This window comes from Myotis davidii, unplaced genomic scaffold, assembly GCF_000327345.1.
Source record: "Myotis davidii unplaced genomic scaffold, ASM32734v1 scaffold1884, whole genome shotgun sequence".
In the NCBI taxonomy this organism is placed as follows: Eukaryota; Metazoa; Chordata; class Mammalia; order Chiroptera; family Vespertilionidae; genus Myotis; species Myotis davidii.
In genome coordinates, this window is record NW_006295198.1 from 570,920 (window position 1) to 578,017 (window position 7,098).

The window sequence follows — 7,098 nt, forward strand, 5'->3', positions numbered from 1 at the left end:
TTTTTACAGAGCTTCAATGCTGAGTAGGAATGAGCATAAATGGACAGCACAGAATAGAGAGGATGAGGAAAAGGTGGTAAATAAAAAAGGTAGAAACACTTTATGTATGTGGTGCCATTGTTGGTGTTGACAAGATCCAGGTTGCCATTGTGTGAGCAGGTGACTTGGTGGAAATAGAAGAAATAATCCTTATTTCTAAGGCAGTCAAGATATACAGCCCTGGCCTGTGTGGTCCAGTTGGTTGGAGCATTGTACTATACACTGAAAGGTCATGGGTTCTATTCTTGGTCAGGGCACATATCCAGGTTGTGGGTTTGATCCCAGGTTGGGGTACGTTCTGGGGGCAACCATTGGATGTTTCTCTCCCACATCAGTGTTTCTCTCTCTCTCTCTCTCTCTCTCTCTCTCTCTCTCTCTCTCTCTCATCAATAAAAGCATCCTCAGGTAAAGATTAAAATAAAAAGAGATCTACTTCTTAAACCATGTGATTCAAAGCTGGAGTTACTAAGAATGATGGTAGGATTTTGTAGAAAAAAAAACACATTTAGGAATCTTGAGAGAGGACACAGATGTAACAACACTGGAAATTCTGAGGTCATATTGCAAAAGAATTAAGAATTTGTGAAAATGAGAGGAAAATTTGAGTATAAAAACTGAAAGCATAAAACGTTTAACCTAAGCCTTGAGGTATATGAAGTAAGTATGAGAAGGCACACACACAAAAAAGGCAGGGGGAGCTCAGACCTCAGGAGATGACCTAATGATTAGTTAGAAAAGAGATGTTTAGAGAACAGTTTACAGGTGTAGAGAAGTCTGTTGATCCTAGATCAGCCGTGGGCAAACTACGGCCCGCGGGCAGGATCCGGCCCGTTCAAAAAAAATAAAACTAAAAAAATAAAAGACCGTACCCTTTTATGTAATGATATTTACTTTGAATTTATATTAGTTCACACAAACACTCCATCCATGCTTTTGTTCTGGCCCTCCGGTCCAGTTTAAGAACCCATTGTGGCCCTCAAGTCAAAAAGTTTGCCCACCCCTGATCCTAGATGGTGAATATGTTCTTAAGTTGGCCAGCATTTGTTTTACAGGGACATTCAACCCCAGGACATAGTAAAACAGGTGTAGAGAGGAAAGGTGAGAATAGATGAGTCTTAGTAGATAACATGTGAAGCCATCCTATATAATAAAAGCCTAATATGCAAATCAACCAAACAGTGGAACAACTGGCCGCTATGATGTGCACTGACCACCAGGGGTCAGACGCTCAACACAGGAGCTGCTTCCAGCCAGAGGCTCCAGGCCAGCAAAGGCAGGTATGAGCAGGGGTCCCCCTTTGCCCTGCCAGTTGTCCCACAGAGGGAGGCAACCGGTGGTGAGGGGCAGGGCTGGGGAGAGGGCAGTGCCAGGCCAGCCAAGCCGGGTGCCAACGGGGGCCCCCTGACTGCCCCACTGGCCGCCCCACAGATCGGCCCTGATCACCAGCCAGGCCTAGGGATCCTACCCGTGCACAAATTTCGTGCACTGGGCCTCTAGTATGTGAATAAATGTGTATGTGATGACTGAACATCTAGGAATCTTGAGCTTTGCATGAAGATGGGGATGAAAGGAGAGAAGATTATTAATAACACAATGGACCTCAGACCTCTACTTTTAGTAAAAACAGGAGGAGAGAAGATTTCATTATGACTGACATGATCCTCCAGACTGGAGATGTTAGGAGGTTGCAAACATATTATAAGAGGTAACAGCCTTCAGAAGGTAGGGCAGGCAACAGCCTGTGTGGGATCACAGGCTCTGCTCAATTGCACCTGTAGCAAAGGATACAATTATTCTTTATAAATTTACTAGAGGCCTGGTGCACGAAATTCATGTACGAGTACGATACCTAGGCCTGGCCTGCGATCAGGGCCATCTTCCCTGGCTGCAGCTGGAACCGCCCCCTGTCAATACCCACCCCCAGTTCCCCATTTGCCATCAGGTGATCAGAGCCTGCCAGCTGGGGGGAGGGACCAAGAGGTGGTCAATGAGCCTCATAGTGACTGGTTAAGCTGTTGTTCTGGTCATTCTGCCATTAGGGTCAATTTGCATATTAGCCTTTTATTATATAAGATAGAGGCCCAGTGCATGGGTGGGTGCTGGTCAGCCTGCCCTGATGGGGGACCTGGATAAGGATGGGGGTCTCCACTGGGGGGCAGGCCAGCCGGGGCAAGGGGCCGCAGTCCTTCTGGTCTCTAGTTGTTCTGGTCATTCCACCATTTAGATCACTGGGCTTTTATTATATAGGATAAGATCCACCTATTTTCAAACTGATTAATGCATACATATTTTATAAAAATAATAGTATGACAACCATGATAATCATAACTACTATGTATTAAGCACTTGATATATGTCAGGCATTTTGCACATACTATTTAATTCTTACAATACTCACCTCATTTCATTGTGCTTTGCTTTATAGTGCTTCACAGATACTGCACGTTTTTACAAACTGAAGGAAAGGGCCTCTATCAGCAATAAGAGAAGGCTCAGATGATGGTTAGCATTTTTTAGCAATACAATAATTTTAAATTAATGTATGTACATTTTTTAGACATCATGCTATTGCCCACTTAATAGACTATAATATATTATAAACATAACTTTTATATGAACTAGAAAACCACACATTTGAGTGATTTGTTTTATTGGGGCATTTGCTTTATTACGGTGGTCTGTAACTAAACCTGCAATATCTTCATGGCTTGCCTGCAATGTAATTTTAATTTTCAGTGAGGTAACTGTCATTCTTTGAGGTCAAGGTCATCAGCAACTGAAACATGACAAACCTAGAAGTCTAGTTCGGGTTCTTCTGGCTTCAGAATAAATGATCTTTCCAACCTTTCAGATTGATTTCTACGATGGCAAAAATTAACTTCCTGTTTTAAAATTTTATTTTTATTTATTTAGTAAATGTATTGGGGTGACATTGGTTAGTAAGATGATATAAGTTACAAGTGTACATTTCTATGATACATGATCTGTATACTGCATTGTGTGCCCACCACCAAACTCCAATAATCTTCTGTCATTATTTATTTGGCCCCTTTTACCCTTTACTACTTTCCACTGTATAAAAAATAATAATACAACAAACAGTTTGTTCTCTGAAAATTTAATAAAATTGGCAATTTCCTGGCTAGTCTCACTAAGGAAAAAAAGAGAAAAAACTCATATAAACAAAATTAGAAATGAAAGAAAAGTTACCACAGACATCACAGATATACAAAGGATCATACTAGAATACTATCAAAAACTATAATTCAATAACCTTGAAGAAATAGATAAGTTCCTAGAAATATATAACCTTCCTGGACTGAATCATGAAGGAATGAGAAATCTAAATGGATTGATAAACAGTGAGAATATTAAAGCAACCATCAAAAACCTCCTAAATAATAAAAGTCCAGAACCGGATGGCTTCACTAGTGAATTCTACAATTATTTAAGAAGATTTAATACTCATTCTTCTCAACCTCTTCCAAAATATTGATGAAGAGGCAATACTTACCAACACATTTTATGAGGCAAACATAATCCTGATACCAAAACCTGGCAAAGATAACATACAAAAAAGAAAACTACAGACCAATATATCTGATGCATACGGATGCAAAAATCTTAAACAAAATACTAGCAAATCAAATACAACAACACATTAAAAACTAATACATCACAATCAAGTGGAGTTCATTCCAGGGGCACAAGGATGGTTCAACATAAGCAAATCAAACAATGTAATAGAGAACATTAACAAATCAAAAGATAAAAAGCATATGGTCTTATTAATAGGTGCAAACAAAGCATCTGATAAGATACAACATCCATTTATGATTACAGCACTTGGTAAAATAGGTATAAAGGAAAGTACCTCAACATAGTAAAGACCATATATAACAAACCCTCAGCCAATATTATACTTTATGGTGAAAAACTGAAAGCTTTTCCTCTAAAATCAGGAACAAGACCAGGATGTCAACTCTCCCCGCTCTTGTGGAATCAATTTCTAGTGAAATCTAGTTGTCACTTTACTTTGCTAGTTCTCAGTGCCCTCCTGGCACCAGCAGAATCAGCAGTGCCTGTCAACTTGCTAGAAAGTCAAATTTCCTTTTTCCCTAGACCTTCTGAGTCAGAGAATCTCAGAATGGGGCTCAGAAATCTGCATTTACCAAGTTCTTTGATCCTCATGCATGCTAACTTTTGAGAACTACTGCTTCATTATAAATCTTTGTGGAATAAATAGGACATACTTTTTGTGTATACCAGTAAGAAGGATTTGAGCAATTGTTCAATGTAATAATAGCTTGATTTCCCCTGAAATTCTAAATTTCAACTTTACAGTAAAATCTTGCGAGAGACATTGTTTGGAAATGGCCCTCAACTTCATATAGCTGTGTTAGATACCCGAAGACTCAAAAATCTACCTAGCCATAGATCAGGTCTTAAGGAATCACAGGTGTACGTCACTTTGCGACTCTGTCAGGTCTTTCTCATGATATTCCATCTGTCCTTTGACCTCTATTTTCAAGTTGTTTTCTTTCATGCCTTCAAAGACTTAGATCTGTTGTTAGGCTGGGTTGTTTTTGTGTTGTTGTTGGGTTTTTCTGCCTAAAGGAAATGTGTATCCAAGGCTACGGTTTATTTCAGCAAAGGCGCCTCAGGAAGTCTTAGCAGAACAAGGTCATCCCCTCATTACCTGCTATCAGATACACTGGTGTGCTGATATGAAAGTTTAGGCACTAACTTGATAAGACCTGATATTACTGGCAAACAGTCTCTAGAAGACAGCAGTGAACAAATTTATTCTGTGAAATAACTTTACTGAAATAGGATTTTAAAGGCTCTGACCTGAATGGCTAAACATTTTCAAGAAAGACTGTGCCTGGTATAAGGTGAAGAGTCAAAGAATGTGAACCAGATAAATGAATGTATGAACACTCTTCAAGAATTGGGAATTCAGCCTACATTGTGATGAAACAAGGCACAATTATGATACATCTTATGGTAGCAGGACTATATGGAAATATGACCAGTGTTTTGAAGCTGTAAATACATTAAAGAGATAATTGTTAATCAAAAATAATATTTTTTGGATAAATTTTTAATTAAATTGATTGGGGTGACATTGGTTAATAAGATTATATAGGTTTCAAGTGTACATTTCTATGACTCATATTGCACTGTGTGCCCACCACCCAAAGTCAGGGCGCACAGTGAAACTTTTTCAGTACCCCAAAAACATTGGTGTTTGTTGTTGATAACAATTAAGAATACATCTTTAGAACATGAACTCACTTAATAAATAGAATCTAATGAACATAATAAACTGATGAACAAAATAGGTCCAGAGGCATGGAGGCATGGAACAGACTGACATATTTTAGAGGGAATGAGGTGAGACGGAAAGAGACTAACCAAAGAACCATATACTTATATGCATAACCAATGGACACAGAAATAGTGAAGTCCAGAGATGGGGCAGGAGCTGGAAGGAGGGAGCTGAAGGGGTGGGGGAGGAAATTTGGGGACATCTGTAGCATGGTCAACAATAAAATAAAATAAAATAAAATAAGATAAAATAAAATAAAAATAAAATAAAATAAAAATACATTGTTAGAAAATATTGTTTTTAATCACAGATAGTGGCATTGAGAGTTATGTTGAGTTACTACATAACTATTTGTTGTTTATATCCACAAGGTAAGGGATTTCATACCCACAGATATACAGTATATTTTTAAGAGTAGATAATTATTTTAATTTATCAAAATTAATGGAAATAGTTTGAATATACAAATAACTAATGAAGGGCATGTGTCTCTCAACAGCTTTCATCTCTACTGGGTTTCTCTATTCTGGACCATGGTTGCTTCACTTGCAAAATAACAAAATATAATAAGGTAGCTGTATGCACAAGCCACCTCATTTCTAATTCATTTTGGGGTTTCCTTTGAAAAAATATCATATGGGACTTTTTTTATAGAATAAATTTTAAACTTCAGGTTTTTAATGAAAAATATAAACTTATGGCACCTGTCTGCACAGTTAGAATGTCCAAGGCCCCAGATTGGGGCATGCTATCCTTCCTCCATACACAAAAGCTGTTTGAAGTGCAGTGCCTCCTGTGTGAGCTCTGGGCTCTGACTTTCTTCTAGGAAGGGATGTAGAAAACTATCACCATACTAAGCATGTGCTTAGTAACTAGCACTGTGCTAGGTATCCCCTTATATATTACCTCATTTAATATCTTTAGATGCAAAGGAAGTAATATATTTAGAACTACATTGTAACACTAAGTATGAAGCAAATATTGTGTACTCTATTACTTCTTCATAACATTTTTAAAATATATATATATTTTTATTGATTTCAGATAGGAAGGGAGAGGGAGATAGAAAAATCAATGATGAGAGAGAATCATTGACCAGCTGCCTCTTGCATGAACCCTACTGGGGATCAAGCCTGCAACCAATGCATTTGCCCTGACTAAGAATGGAGCCGTGACCTCCTGGTTCATAGGTGGATGCTCAACCACTGAGCCATGCCAGCCTGGCTCTTCATAATGTTTCATGTGGAAAATTGAACAGGTTCATAGCTTTCATAGCCTGGGTCCCAAGGGATGCTGAAGGATATAAACTGTACTGGGACACAAATCCTTTTTGCTTATTGATAGCTAACTCTCTCAAAAGATTTTCTAATCCTTCTCACCTTTTCAGATTCCAAAACCTCATCCCCGAGCCCCTCCACTCTGAATGCACATTGAAAGCTAACATTCAGGAACTAGGAGGAGTCGCTAAACACAGTAGCAGCACTTTGAATGACATTGATGATAATTGTTAACTTTTCAGTATTTACTATATTCCAAGCACTTTAAAAAATATCTAGGTATTTTATTTCTATTTTCTTATTTTAATCACCATGTGAAACAGGTATATAGCTTTTAAGTCCATTTTATGGATAAAAAGACAAAATCACATAGAGGTTAAATAACTAGCTGGAGGCACAGCTAATAAGTGGAGGGGCTGCATACAACCTCAGGTGGTATGTCTGCATAGC